Here is a 15,341-nt window from a genome sequence, read left to right as displayed (position 1 = left end):
GTGTAAAACGAGTCGGGGTTCTGGGATATGAACTGAGCTGCATAGATGTTGGTCTGCTGGACCATTCAATTTAAAAGGCTGTCAGCAAAGAAAAGTTTGATATAATCTATGGGGCTGAACCCCGTAGTATCAACTTGAATGCCTGAGGTGGCCGTAAATTCAGGCACCTGGGGGTATAATTGTCCACAGCTACCCATGTCAGCTCGGGCAGAGCAGGACCTATGGCTCTTCTGCGCTGACGGAGGGTGCAGACAGTCGCTTGATATGGACCAAGATGAGAGCACGAACTGTGCTTCAACTTCGCTTGCGCTGTCTGTATCGGCCCTCCTGGCCAGTAACAGTTGCGGTCAGGAAACTGTCACCGTGTGCTTTGCGGTAAAGCACTTGCAATCTGGACGTACAATCACGCCCTTTGTGGGAAGGGGTTAAAAAGCAAACATTCAAATTCATAATTTTGCCGTCGCTGCTTTTTTTTTTTATAGATTCTCCTTTTTAAAAATCCATAAATATGAAACACGAATTTATACCTAGCCCAAAATGATCCCCAAAAAATCTGGACCATATCTGCAAAATACAAGTCCCCAAATAACCAAAAAAGTTCCGGCTGACAGTATATGGGGAGTCAGAGACGGAAAATTCCTGCCGTCCTTAATGCGAACATTTTCTTGGTTCTTAATGAGTGCGGGAGATTTATTACTAATGTCCTAAATGTAGACGGAATAAAACTGGACCAGACCGGCAGAAACTGCGCCAAATCCATCTCACGCCTGTCCTACTTTAGGTCTGACCTAACACATGCCGATACATTTTATACACACAGGCAGTAATGTAATGTATATAGATACCGTATATGACAGGACATTATGGTACAAAGAAATGTAGAAATCCTCGTAATGGGACGAAAAATAATGTGAAAAATATAAATAAAACTATTGATTACAAAAAATTATAATAAAGACGATTTTTTTTAAATTATTTTATTTTCAAATAAATTATCCAAATAAAAAAACACAATGGTGGAAGAGCTTTTTTTATGCCTTCATGTTCAAAAAAGTTAAACACTATATATATATATACACCTAAATATTACACCTTATAGCGGTTTTCCAGGATGTGACATTTTTTTTAGAAAGGCCTGGAAATTTAATTTATTTCATTTCCAGCCCGTACGAAAAAAAAGTTCACATCCCGAATAAATCCTTCAAAATGTAAGAAAAAAGTCTTTTATATTTCATGTCTTGTTCGTCTGATTCCGGCCGTGGGAATATAAAACATGTCGATGTTTTTTGCTGTTGTGTGAAGTTTGTACAATAAACTTTATTTCTATTTTATTGTATTTTTTTCCCCCAATTTTCCTTCATTCATTTTATTTTTACAATTTTTGTAGTCACATTAAGGAATTATTACTAATAATTTCCTGGCAAATGTCTGTAAGAAATGTCCTAACAACCGGCAATATAAGAAGACGGTCCTGGGGTCCTTTCAGTATTCAATGTTTAACTTAATCACAAATGTAATACTTGACCGTCCCAATCAAAGTGCTGAACCGGATCCTTCACCCCGCTGTGATGTAATGGATTAAGTGCTCAGTAACCCTGACATCATACATGGCGCTTCGCAAGAAGGGGTTCAAAATTAAAAAGGTCAAATATAACCCCACAGTAACAGTGTAGCACTCAGTATAGGTGCCACTATATACTATATACTTATATACATGTTCACTGTAGTGTTGATAATGGAGATACAGTGCAGATGCTTGTGTGTGGTGCTGTGATGATGTCACAATGGTGGGTGTGGCTTGGAGATGTCATCACACATATTGTCTGGTGCTGTGATGATGTCACAATGGTGGGTGTGGCTTGGTGATGACATCACACATTGTGTCTGGTGCTGATGATGTCACAATGGTGGGTGTGGCTGGGAAATGACATCACACAATGTATTGTGACATCATGGGGGTATATAAGGGGCCGCCATCCACCTGCAGCCTATTTCTGGATTACCATATTTTGGTGACAGGAGATTCTTCTTGGAGACAATGAGGTTTATTCTTCTACTTGTGTTTCTGTATATAATCCACCCAACACATTGTGTTTCACTGCCGGTGAGTATTTACCTCTTATTACACCCTGAACCCCCGGACCCGGCTGTACTGTGGGGGATGGGATATATGTGAATGTACTGATCTCCTTGTGTCTTCCAGGACTTTTCATACTGGATTAATGTCATTCTGACCTATGAAAGTCCAACCCACCACCTGAGACCATGGAAGTTTGAGGTAAGTCTCCGTTCTCTCCGTATAATAGATGACGTCTTATTCCTCATGATAAGATTAGGACATTCTTTGTATATATCTGTAGGTTCTTGTCTGGGATCTTATATCAGATCTTGTCTTTCAGGACTTCCAGTCGGAGGACATCGTTCCTCACATAAGGATAATATTACAGCTCTATGGGGTGAGTGATAATACCAGTATAATAGTTTATTATTATTATACTACATATAAAGCACCAGTCCATCTATACAGCGACTTATACATAGGGGTGCATACTAAAGAGGGGGGACCGCACATTTATTATGGAGCTCCTCCCCATGTACAGAACAGCTGGGGGGGCACAGCACAAATATAATATTGGGCCCCTCCCCATGTACACAGCAGCACATATATACATCACTAATATTCCCTGCCCCCACTGTCCACAGTCCCGTATTACAGACTTTGGGCGTTATTTATGATAAATGTTTAACAGTAAAACTCTCCTTGTTGCCCATAACAACCAATCAGAGCTCAGCTTTCAGTTTTTGTTGCCCATAGAATCCAATCAGAGCTCAGTCTTCATTTATTGTTGCCTATAGCAACCAATCAGAGCTCAGCTTTCACTTCTTAACCTGCCCGGGAAAGAGGAAAGCTGCTCTGTGATTGGTTGCTATGGGTAACAAGGACTGTTTTACTGTTAGATCATTGTGATAAATCTGCCCCACACTGAATATTAAATGTGAAGAAGTGTAATAAAGATATAATCTAGTGATACAGACCCCCCCCCTATGACCCCCTGATGTCACCAGCTCCGCCATGTCAACTATCTGGGCCCCATACAATCCAATGTGCCATATCTCCCATACTACATCTTGTACCCCATAATATACAATTGGGGGCATCTGAGGGTGGGTGTTTAGAGGGGAAAACATCATCATAATGCAGCATAAAAATCATCGTATCCCCTTTCCATGCACAGCCCCCCCCCCCCCGGTAGGAGTAGAAGAGGGAATAGTAGGATGTTTCCTTTCACCCCCATTATTATTCACACATTATTGGCCATTAAAGGCAGCCCATTCAGCAACTGTGCGGCCTTCACCCTAATGCCTTGACTCTCAGGAGGTGTATGGCATCCACCAGGCTAGTTTGGGACCCTTATTTGAGCACATTAGCCTGGACCCCTGACTACAATACCATCTGCACTGCCCTATAATACTAAGGAGGGGGGCAGAGGTAACATTTAGGCGTCACAGTCTGTGATTACGAGCACATCCGGACGTAGGCGACCGCAGACAGCCACTGCATGTCCTATCTTTTGTGGAGACTTTCTACGGCCCGGACTCCATCCCGCAAATATACGCGAAGGTGTTAGTGGTCAATAGAAATGAACTGGAGACAAATTCTACGGTCGTGGAGAACTCCCCCCCCCCATTTACAGAACACCTGGCAGGGCACGGGACACATATAATATGGAGACCCTCCGCCATGAACAAAACAGGTGGGGGGGCACAGGACACACTTAATATGGGCCCCTCCCCATGTGCAGAGCAGCCCATAAATACATCACTAACTTTCCCTGCCCCCACTGTCCACAGTCCCATATAACAGACTTTGTTTCTTCCGATTGCAGGAATTTGTATCTGACCCCGTTGGTGAACCGTATGTTCCACCTGGTCATAGACGGACACGAGAGCGGTGCATTGGCGTAAGTTCAGCTCATATTTAAATGTTTTCATATATGACTCTATGATCCTGGGACCCCTGTACTAATTCTCATCACTCCCCTTATAGAATAATCTATCAAAGTCCACCGCCGCCGCCCGAGAGAAGCTGACAATATTACAGAGGACTTATAAATGGATCGCAGCGAAGTTTTTTGGGGTAAGTGATAAATTCTTGGTATTGGGGTTCGGTTAAAGTGCAAGCAGAGCTCGGTCTTATGGCTTCCAACTTGTTCTTTATGTTGGTTCTTTGTATTACAGGACACCCCTCCACCCGTGGTCCCCAGAGAGGTCCTCGCTGCGTGTAATGTAAGACGCCGTGATCGGATCATCCATGGTGTGGTGTGTGCTGGACTCATGTCACCGCTCATTGCACTGCTGATCTTGGCTGCATGGCTTGTACTAAGTCAGGGAGAGGATGACTTGTCCCATCAACATCCGAAACTCTCAAGGACAAACGATGCCAAGGACAAACGAAACCTGCAGATCATTAAGAGAGCGGTGAACGCTCCACTGGAGGCCGATTCCAAAGCTGCGCAAGGCCCCGTAAGTTCAGTTGATGTGCTTGAACCATTTCCACTGCCGAAATTCACACCGTTGATGGAAAGGCACATTTATGAAAAAAGTGACTTGGCCATGTACCTGGAGAAAAAATACATCAGGACTTTGGAGGAGATCAATGTCATGAAACGTCTTGAGGTGTTCCTTGGGATCAAGTCATCAGATGCTGAACCAATGGTGAAGATACCAAACCATCCCCCACTGTTTCAGCAAGTGTATTACCAGACATCTGCCGCTGACAACCAGCAACAAGGGGCTCAGACATCTGCCGCTGACAACCAGCAACAAGGGACTCAGACATCTGCCGCTGACAACCAGCAACAAGGGGCTCAGACATCTGCTGCTGACAACCAGCAACAAGGGGCTCAGACATCTGCCGCTGACAACTCTCAACAAGGGGCTCAGACATCTGCCGCTGACAACCAGCAACAAGGGACTCAGACATCTGCCGCTGACAACCAGCAACAAGGGGCTCAGACATCTGCCGCTGACAACTCTCAACAAGGGGCTCAGACATCTGCCGCTGACAACCAGCAACAAGGGACTCAGACATCTGCCTCTGACAACCAGCAACAAGGGGCTCAGTGCATCCGCAGGGGAACATCCGCGGTGATCAATCAAGACCATCCAGAATCTTCCATGGCTCCTTCTCCCCAGGAAGCGGAAAACAACAAAACAACTATTGCTCCTGGGGACTCCATCCTCCATGACACCCATGGCGAGAAAAAGTCACTCAAACGTAATGTGCGTTTCAGTAATGTTGTCCGTGTCCGACCAATTCGTCCTGACCACCTGTATAGGCATGCTCGTACCTCTAAAGAACATTCCGAAAGAATATTCATCTATGACTATGACCTCGACTCCGAAGAGAGCGATCTGGACTCCGAAGAGAGCGATCTAGAGAATCAGGAATGCTGCCTCTTCATACGGATCCTGTGCCTCATTAAAGACATATTCTGCTGTAACTTGTGCTGCTCAGAAGTCGAGGAAAACTGAGGTACAAAAGAGGAACCGGACAGCTTTTCTGGAGGACATTTCCACCATCAGAATCCTCCACAGTGAGGTCGGACCGGACAATCACATCACAGAGATTAATAAAACATCTTCACTCTGATACCAGGTGTTAATGTGCGGTGTGTACCGGAAAATGCCCCTAACCGGGGGTCCGGTCTGGGGTCTATATTAGTTTAGGGGTCTGGTCTGGGGTCTGTATTAGTTTAGGGGTCTGGTCTGGGGTCTGTATTAGTTTATGGATCTGGTCTTGGGTCTGTATTGGTTTAGGGGTCTGGTCTGGGGTCTGTATTAGTTTAGGGGTCTGGTCTGGGCTCGGTAGTAGTTTAGGGGTCTGGCCTGGGGTCTGTAGTAGTTTAGAGGTCTTGTCTGGGGTTTGTAGTAGTTTAGGGGTCTGGTCTGGGGTCTGTAGTAGTTTAGGGGGTCTGGTCTGGGGTCTATATTAGTTTTGGGGTGTGATATGCCCTCGGTTTTGGGCTGTACTATCAGGGGTGTAACGAGAACGGGCTGGGTCCCATAGTAAACTTTTGAATGGCCCCCCATTGAGTATGAACATTCACCATCTCCATGTGACAGTTATAGGGTCTATTTTATTTATGTCAAGTATTTTTTTTAGATTTTATTAATAATGATTTATTTTTCTGGGGATAAAGTTGTTTTTTTTAAAGTAAAATAGATCGTGTGAACGTGGTGATTGGTTCTCTTCACAAGGACGCACTTTCCTGCATAATAGCGTGAAAACAACAAACTAGCCCGCAAAGCGTACAGGTTTAGGAATAACGTGACAAGCGTTAACCCCTTGGTGACATTTCAGATACAGTTACGTCGCTGCCGCCAAGGTGTTAGAACAATGCAAGCTAACTGTACGTGACTGTGATGGCGCCGGTTCAGTAGTTAAGCCTGCGCCACCACCAGTGGGTGTCAAAAGGTTAATCCTGATCGATTAACACCTTAGGTGCCATGGTCAACAACTACCACGGCATCCTTGAGGTTACAACGCCATCGTCCTCCCCCATAATTTGATCGCAGTTTGTCGTTGGTTGTAGAGTGTAAAACTGACAGGTATAATACACTGTGATCCATAAGTATTGCTGTGTATTATACAAGCGATCAGACAGTTGGATCTTCAAGTCCCCTAGTGGAATTAAAAATCTACTCCGCCAAGACCACCTCAAGCAGTATCCCGCAGGGAAGGCCAGATCCCTGCATAGGGGATAAAGGATGACTACATATGAGGCTACTTAGATAACTCCCTCAGAGGTGGCCCTAAGCTAAACCAGCAGAGTAGCTCAGTGGGTCCACAAACCTGCTGGTCATAACATCTCCCATAACATGTGGCGTCTCCTCCTCCTTCTACGCCTACCGTTAACCACACTTGAAAAAGAAAACTCAGAGATGGAAAAAATGGCGGCAGTGTCCGCGCTCTGATTCAGTAGGGTGAGCGGTTCTCCTGGTGGATTTGGGGGCCAGGCTGGGATACGGGATGGGAAACGCGGTGCGGCCTACCTTGATTCTCCACAAGGGCCAGAGTTGGCACCCGAACACAGCTCCTGGTCTCCACAGGGGCAGGCGCCAACTCCCAACTACTGTTTCTGGCCATCACCTCCACCAAAGTCAATGTCACATAGCGGGTTAGTGGACCCACTAGGCCCCACCGCCGTAGCAGGGAGGCAGCTGGCCAAACAACAGGAACCCCAGAATACAAAGTCCCGCACAAGGGTACCTGGATAGTCCAGACAGTGGCCGCAGCTCTGGCACTGATGGAGATGGGTGCAGCAGGTATCGCCAAATGTGGCGGATGTCACAGGTGCCGCAGGTTGCGCCAGACGTGGCGAATTCCTCTGGACATGGCAGATGACACAGGACGTGACACGACTCCGACACTAGTTGGCACAGGGACAAGAACAGCACGGGATACAGGAACAGGTAACAGGGCACGGGTAACAACTGGAACGGGAAACACTAAGGGACCATTTGCAAGACAGACTTGGAAAACTAACAACGCTCAGGCAAGGATCAGAAGGCATGGGGCCTTCTTATAGACCAGGAAATCATAGCAGTTGATGATGATGACGATTTCCTCTGTGCGTGCGCACCCTACGGGACACAACAGACCGGAGTGGAAGTGAGCGCTGGCGTCTCCTAGGAAAGAGATGTGGACCAGCGCTCACGGATCCATGGCTGCGGGCATCGGATAAACCCGATGGCCCGTGGCCATGGACGCTACAGTCAATACTTTGCTGGTGACCTCATGGGCCACCTGATGCAGCAGATCCTCTGCCATGGTGAAGAAAAGGCCCAGACAGCAGAGGTACTGTCTACACCGACGTTCTGGGCGCTTCTTGCTGTCGCAGGTAACAGAACGAGCCACATCCTAATTCCTCTATTTAAAACTAAATCTAAGCCGGCCTCTACACTAACCAATCCAACATCCCTGACCCTCTCCTACTCTGTACTACTCCTCCCATCCTCTACCCCTGCAGTCCCGGGCGCTGTCGTTATACACTTTAGTGCTACAAGGGATCCCCCAGGTTGACGTCTCTGCGCACGCAGTAAGTGATCTCCTAAATTCACCATAAAGAGACATAAATACAATGAATAAACTGCTGCGCTCCGACAGGAACAATCCACAACAAGCTGATCGTGTTCTGTATAGAGGAGCGGACGCCTAAAAGGGAAGAAAGTCTAAAGATACAACCACGGATAACACATATCAGTACTAGTAGCACGCGTGTGTCATAGGTGAATGTAGAGAAGTCCACACTCCACGCCGCTGTGCTGCTCCAAACGTCTAATTGAATAACGGGGCGCCCCTGCCGGTGATGTCATCGATCTCCCCACAGAAGCTCCGGCGCGCTGCTCACATCCCCATCACCTCTGTACTAGACTCCAATACTCTAGAACAATCTATGTATTTACTGCACTTTATTCATTACAATATAAACGTGTATTTGTATTTAGACAAATGGCGCAAAAAATGTTTCACGTCACCGCTATGTGTATCACCAATCATCACCCTAATACTGCGGAAATATCAAATATAATATCCATGAAAAGAAAACAATTCAATTTCAGAATTTTACTGTCGATGATTTTGTTTTTTTTTATAGATTCCCCTTTTTAAAAATCCATAAATATGAAACACAAAATTTATACCCAGCCCAAAATGATCCCCAAAAAATCTGTAAGTTATCCTCAAAATACAAGTCCTGAAATAACCCAAAAAGTTCCGGCTGACAGTATACGGGGTGTCAGAGACGGAAAATTCCTGCCGTCCTTAATGTGAACATTTTCTTGGTTCTTAATGAGTGCGGGAGATTTATTACTAATGTCCTAAATGTAGACGGAATAAAACTGGACCAGACCGGCAGAAACTGCGCCAAATTCATCTCACGCCTGTCCTACTTTAGGTCTGACCTAACACAGGCCGGTACATTTTATACACACAGGCAGTAATGTAATGTATATAGATACCGTATATGACAGGACATTATGGTACAAAGAAATGTAGAAGTCCTCGTAATGGGACGAAAATAATGTGAAAAATATAAATAAAACGATTGATTACAAAAAATTATAATAAAGACGATTTTTTTTTAATTATTTTATTTTAAAATAAATTATCCAAATAAAAAAACACAATGGTGGAAGAGCTTTTTTTATGCCTTCATGTTCATAAAAGTTAAACACTATATATATATATACACCTAAATATTACACCTTATAGCGGTTTTCCGGGATGTGAAGTTTTTTTTAGAAAGGCCTGGAAATTACATTTATTTCATTTCCAGCCTGTACTAAAAAATGTTCACATCCCGGATAAATCCTTCAAAATGTAAGAAAAAAGCCTTTTATATTTCATGTCTTGTTCGTCTGATTCCGGCCGTGGGAATATAAAACATGTCGATGTTTTTTGCTGTTGTGTGAAGTTTGTACAATAAACTTTATTTCTATTTTATTGTATTTTTTCCCCCATTTTCCTTAATTTATTTTATTTTTAACATTTTTGTAGTCACATTAAGGAATTATTACTAATAATTCCCTGGCAAATGTCTGTAAGAAATGTCCTAACAACCGGCAATATAAGAAGACGGCCCTGGGGTCCTTTTAGAATTTAATGTTTAACTGAATCACGAATTTAATACTTGACCGTCCCAATGAAAGTGCTAAACAGGATCCTTCACCCCGCTGTGATGTCATGGATTAAGTGCTCAGTAACCCTAACATCATACATGGCGCTTCGCAAAAAGGGGTTAAAAATTAAAAAGCTAAATATAACCCCACAGCAAAAGTGTAGCACTCAGTATAGGGGCCGCTATATACTATATACTTATATACATGTTCAAAGTAGTGTTGATTTTGGAGATACAGTGCAGATGCTTTTGTCTGGTGCTGTGATGATGTCACAATGGTGGGTGTGGCTTGGAGATGACATCACACAGTGTGTCTGGTGCTGTGATGATGTCACAATGGTGGGTGTGGCTGGGAGATGACATCACACAATGTATTGTGACATCATGGGGGTATATAAGGGGCCGCCATCCACCTGCAGCCTATTTCTGGATTACCATATTTTGGTGACAGGAGATTCTTCTTGGAGACAATGAGGCTTATTCTTCTACTTGTGTTTCTGGATATAATCCACCCAACACATTGTGTTTCACTGCCGGTGAGTATTTACCTCTTATTACACCCTGAACCCCCGGACCCGGCTGTACTGTGGGGGATGGGATATATGTGAATGTACTGATCTCCTTGTGTCTTCCAGGACTTTTCATACTGGATTAATGTCATTCTGACCTATGAAAGTCCAACCCACCACCTGAGACCATGGAAGTTTGAGGTAAGTCTCCGTTCTCTCCGTATAATAGATGACGTCTTATTCCTCATGATAAGATTAGGACATTCTTTGTATATATCTGTATGTTCTTGTCTGGGATCTTATATCAGATCTTGTCTTTCAGGACTTCCAGTCGGAGGACATCGTTCCTCACATAAGGATAATATTACAGCTCTATGGGGTGAGTGATAATACCAGTATAATAGTTTATTATTATTATACCGCATATAAAGCACCCGTCCATCTATACAGCGACTTATACATAGGGGTGCAAACTATCATCCTCCCCATGTACAGAATGGCCGGGGGGGGGCACAAGACACATAATATTGGGCCCCTCCCCATGTACACAGCAGCGCATATATACATCACTAATATTCCCTGCCCCCACTGTCCACAGTCCCGTATAACAGACTTTCGGCGTAATTTATGATAACTGTTTAACAGTAAAACTGTGCTTGTTGCCCATAACAACCAATCAGAGCTCAGCTTTCATTTCTTGTTGCCCATAGAATCCAATCAGAGCTCAGCCTTCATTTATTGTTGCCTATAGCAACCAATCAGTGCTCAGCTTTCACTTCTTAACCTGCCCGGGAAAGAAGTAAGCTGCTCTGTGATTGGTTGCTTTGGGTAACAAGGACAGTTTTACTGTTAGATCATTGTGATAAATCTGCCCCACCCTGAATATTAAATGTGAAGAAGTGTAATAAAGATATAATCTAGTGATATAGACCCCCCCCCCTATGACCCCTGATGTCACCAGCTCCGCCATGTCAACTATCTGGGCCCCATACAATCCAAAGTGCCATATCTCCCATACTACATCTTGTACCCCATAATATACATTTGGTGGGCATCTGAGGGTGTTTGGTGTCTGAGGGACCCTTATTTGAGGACATTAGCCTGGACCCCTGACTACAATACCATCTGCACTGCCCTGATGTGCCCTGGGTGCCAATATACCACATAATACCTGGAGCTGCCAACAGCTGGGGAGCCACATGCCGGGGCCTGAGAGATATCTGTTAGGGAACACTGACTTATAAAGATGGGCGCATATTAGGGAGGGGGGCACAGGATACATATGATATGGAGATCCTGCCCATGTACAGAACAGCTGGGGGGGGGTACAAGACACATTTAATATGGACCCCTCCCCATGTACAGAGCAGCCTATGTATACATTACTAACTCTCCCTGCCCCCACTGTCTACACTCCCATATAACAGACTTTGTTTCTTCCGATTGCAGGAATTTGTATCTGACCCCGTTGGTGACCCGTATGTTCCACCTGGTCATAGACGGACACGAGAGCGGTGCATTGGCGTAAGTTCAGCTCATATTTAAATGTTTTCATATATGACTCTATGATCCTGGGACCCCTGTACTAATTCTCATCACTCCCCTTATAGAATAATCTATCAAAGTCCACCGCCGCCCCCCGAGAGAAGCTGACAATATTACAGAGGACTTATAAATCGATGGCAGCGAAGGTCTTTGGGGTAAGTGATAAATTCTTGGTATTGGATTTCGGTTAAAGTGCAAGCAGAGCTCGGTCTTATGGCTTCCAACTTATTCTTTGTGTTGGTTCTTTGTATTACAGGACACCCCTCCACCCGTGGTCCCTAGAGAGGTCCTCGCTGCGTGTAATGTAACACCCCGTGATCGGATCATCTATGGCGTGGTGTGCGCTGGACTCATGTCACCGCTCATTGCACTGCTGATCTTGGCTGCATGGCTTGTACTAAGTCAGAGAGAGGACGACTTGTCCCATCAACATCCGAAACTCTCCGATGCCAAGAACAAACAAAACCTGCAGATCATCAAGAGAGCGGTGGACGCTCCACTGGTGGCCAATTCCAAAATTGTGCAAGGCCCCGTAAGATCAGATGATGTGCCCGAACCATTTCCACTGCCGAAATTCACACCATTGATGGAAAGGCACCTTTATGAAAAAAGTGACTTGGCCATGTACGTGGAGGAAAAATACATCAGGACTTTGGAGGAGATCATTGTCATGAAACGTCTTGAGGTGTTCCTTGGGATCAAGTCATCAGATGCTGAACCGATGGTGAAGATACCAAACCATCCCCCACTGTTTCAGCAGGTGTATTACCAGACATCTGCCGCTGACAACCAGCAACAAGGGGCTCAGCCATCTGCCACTGACAACCAGCAACAAGGGGCTCAGACATCTGCCGCTGACAACCAGCAACAAGGGGCTCAGACATCTGCCGCTGACAACCAGCAACAAGGGGCTCAGACATCTGCCGCTGACAACCAGCAACAAGGGGCTCAGACATATGGCACTCACAACCAGCAACAAGGGGCTCAGACATCTGCCGCTGACAACCAGCAACAAGGGGCTCAGACATCTGCCGCTGACAACCAGCAACAAGGGGCTCAGTGCATCCGCAGGGGAACATCCCCGGTGCTCAATCAAGACCATCCAGCACCTTCCAAGGCTCCTTCCCCCCAGGAAACTGACAACAACAAAACAACTATTGCTCCTGGGGAATCCATCCTCCATGACATCCATGGCGAGAAAAAGTCACAGAAACGTAATGTGCGTTTCAGTAATGTCGTCCGTGTCCGACCAATTCGTCCTGACCACCTGTATAGGCATGCTCGTACCTCTAAAGAACATTCCGAAAGAATATTCATCTATGACTATGACCTCGACTCCGAAGAGAGCGACCTGGACTCCGAAGAGAGCGATCTAGAGAATCAGGAATGCTGCCTCTTCATACGGATCCTGCGCCTCATTAAAGACATTTTCTGCTGTAACTTGTGCTGCTCAGAAGTCGAGGAAAACTGAGGTACAAAAGAGGAACCGGACAGCTTTTCTGGAGGACATTTCCACCATCAGAATCCTCCACAGTGAGGTCGGACCGGACAATAACATCACAGAGATTAATAAAACATCTTCACTCTGATACCAGGTGTTAATGTGCGGTTTGTACAGGAAAATGCCCCTAACCGGGGGTCCGGTCTGGTGTCTGTATTAGTTTAGGGGTCTGGTGTCTGTATTAGTTTAGGGTGTCCGGTCTGGGGTCTGTATTAGCTTAGGGGTTTGGTCTGGGGTCTGTATTGGTTTAGGGCTTTGGTCTTGGGTCTGTATTAGTTTAGGGGTCTGGTCTGGGGTCTGTAATAGTTTTGGGGTCTGGTCTGGATTAGTTTAGGGGTCTGGTGTCTGTATTAGTTTTGGGGTCTGGTCTGGGGTCTGTATTAGTTTAGGAGTCTGGTCTGGGGTCTGTAATAGTTTTGGGGTCTGGTCTGGATTAGTTTAGGGGTCTGGTGTCTGTATTAGTTTTGGGGTCTGGTCTGGGGTCTGTATCAGTTTTGGGATCTGATCTGGGGTCTGTATTAGTTTAGGGGTCTGGTCTGGGGTCTGTATTAGTTTTGGGGTCTTGTCTGGAGTCTGTATTAGTTTAGGGGTCTGGTGTCTGTATTAGTTTAGGGGTCTGGTCTGAGGTCTGTATTAGTTTAGGGGTCTGGTCTGGGGTCTATTAGTTTAGGGGTCTGGGGTCTGTATCAGTTTTGGGATCTGGTCTGGGGTCTGTATTAGTTTTGGGGTCTGGTCTAGAGTCTTTATTGGTTTAGGGGTCTGGTCTTGGGTCTGTATTCGTTTTGGGGTCCGGTCTGGGGTTTGTATTAGTTTTGGGGTGTGATTTGCCCTTGGTTTGGGGCTGTACTATCAGGGGTGTAACGAGAAAGGGCTGAGTCCCATAGTAAACTTTTGAATGCCCCCCCCATTGAGTATGAACATTCACCAGCTCCATGTGACAGTTATAGGGTCTATTTTATTTATGTCAAGTATTTTTTTAGATTTTATTAATAATGATTTATTTTGCTGGGGATAATTTTTTTTTTTTTTTTGTAAAATAGATCGTGTGAACGTGGTGATTGGTTCTCTTCACAAGGACGCACTTTCCTGCATAATAGCGTGAAAAAAACAAACTAGCCCGCCAAGCGTTCTCTTACCCGTACAGGTTTAGGAATAATGTGACAAGCATTAACCCCTTGGCGACATTTCAGGTACAGTTACATCGCTGCCGCTAAGCTGATCCATAAGTATTGCTGTGTATTATACAAGCGATCAGACAGATGGATCCTCAGGTCCCCTAGTGGAACTTTTTAAAATTAGGTCACTTTTAAATTACTTAAATAGCAAGTTTTCACAGATCTATACCCCTGAAAAAAATATTGCGGTGGATGAGTCTCTGTCCTTTTCAAAGGCCGGCTACAATTCAGGCAATATTTGCATATATAAGAGGGCCCGATTTGGGTTAAAAATGTATAAATTATGTGAGAGTGACTCGGGCTACACTCATAAATTCAGAGTTTATGAAGGGAAAGACTCCCGACTGATCCCTCCAGAATGCCCCCCATCACTCAACAGCAGTGGAAAAATTGTATGGGACCTTTTGCACCCTCTTTTCGATAAGGGGTACCATTTATATGTGGACAACTTCCATTCGAGCGTACCCCTATTCAGGTGACTGTCTGCAAAAAACAAAACTCTGGCCTGTGGCACCATACACCGTAATCAAAAAGGCCTGCCAGAGTCCCTGGTCTACCAGAAATGAAAATCTGGGGAAATCAGGGGACTTTGTAATGAGGACTTGCTGCTTGTCAAATTTGTAACAAGAGAGATGTCCTGATGCTCACAATGATTCACCCGGACAGCGGCAGCCACATTCCTGTACGCGGGACAAGTCGTACCGTCTGTAAGCCTCGGTGCATACTGGACAACAATAACTATATGGGTGGGGGGGGGGGTGGACATTGCAGACCAGATGCTGCAGCCCTACAATGCTGTTTGGTATAAAAACTTCCCGTAAACCTCATCCAAGTGTCCCTATATAATTATTTTGTAATTTTTAGAAAGGCGGGGAACCAGGGATCCTATCTTACATATCAAGGAAAGGTCATAAAAAATGTTATATTT

Source organism: Rhinoderma darwinii, chromosome 5 (genome assembly GCF_050947455.1).
Source record: "Rhinoderma darwinii isolate aRhiDar2 chromosome 5, aRhiDar2.hap1, whole genome shotgun sequence".
In the NCBI taxonomy this organism is placed as follows: domain Eukaryota; kingdom Metazoa; phylum Chordata; class Amphibia; order Anura; family Rhinodermatidae; genus Rhinoderma; species Rhinoderma darwinii.
Note: the sequence above shows the minus strand (reverse complement) of the source record.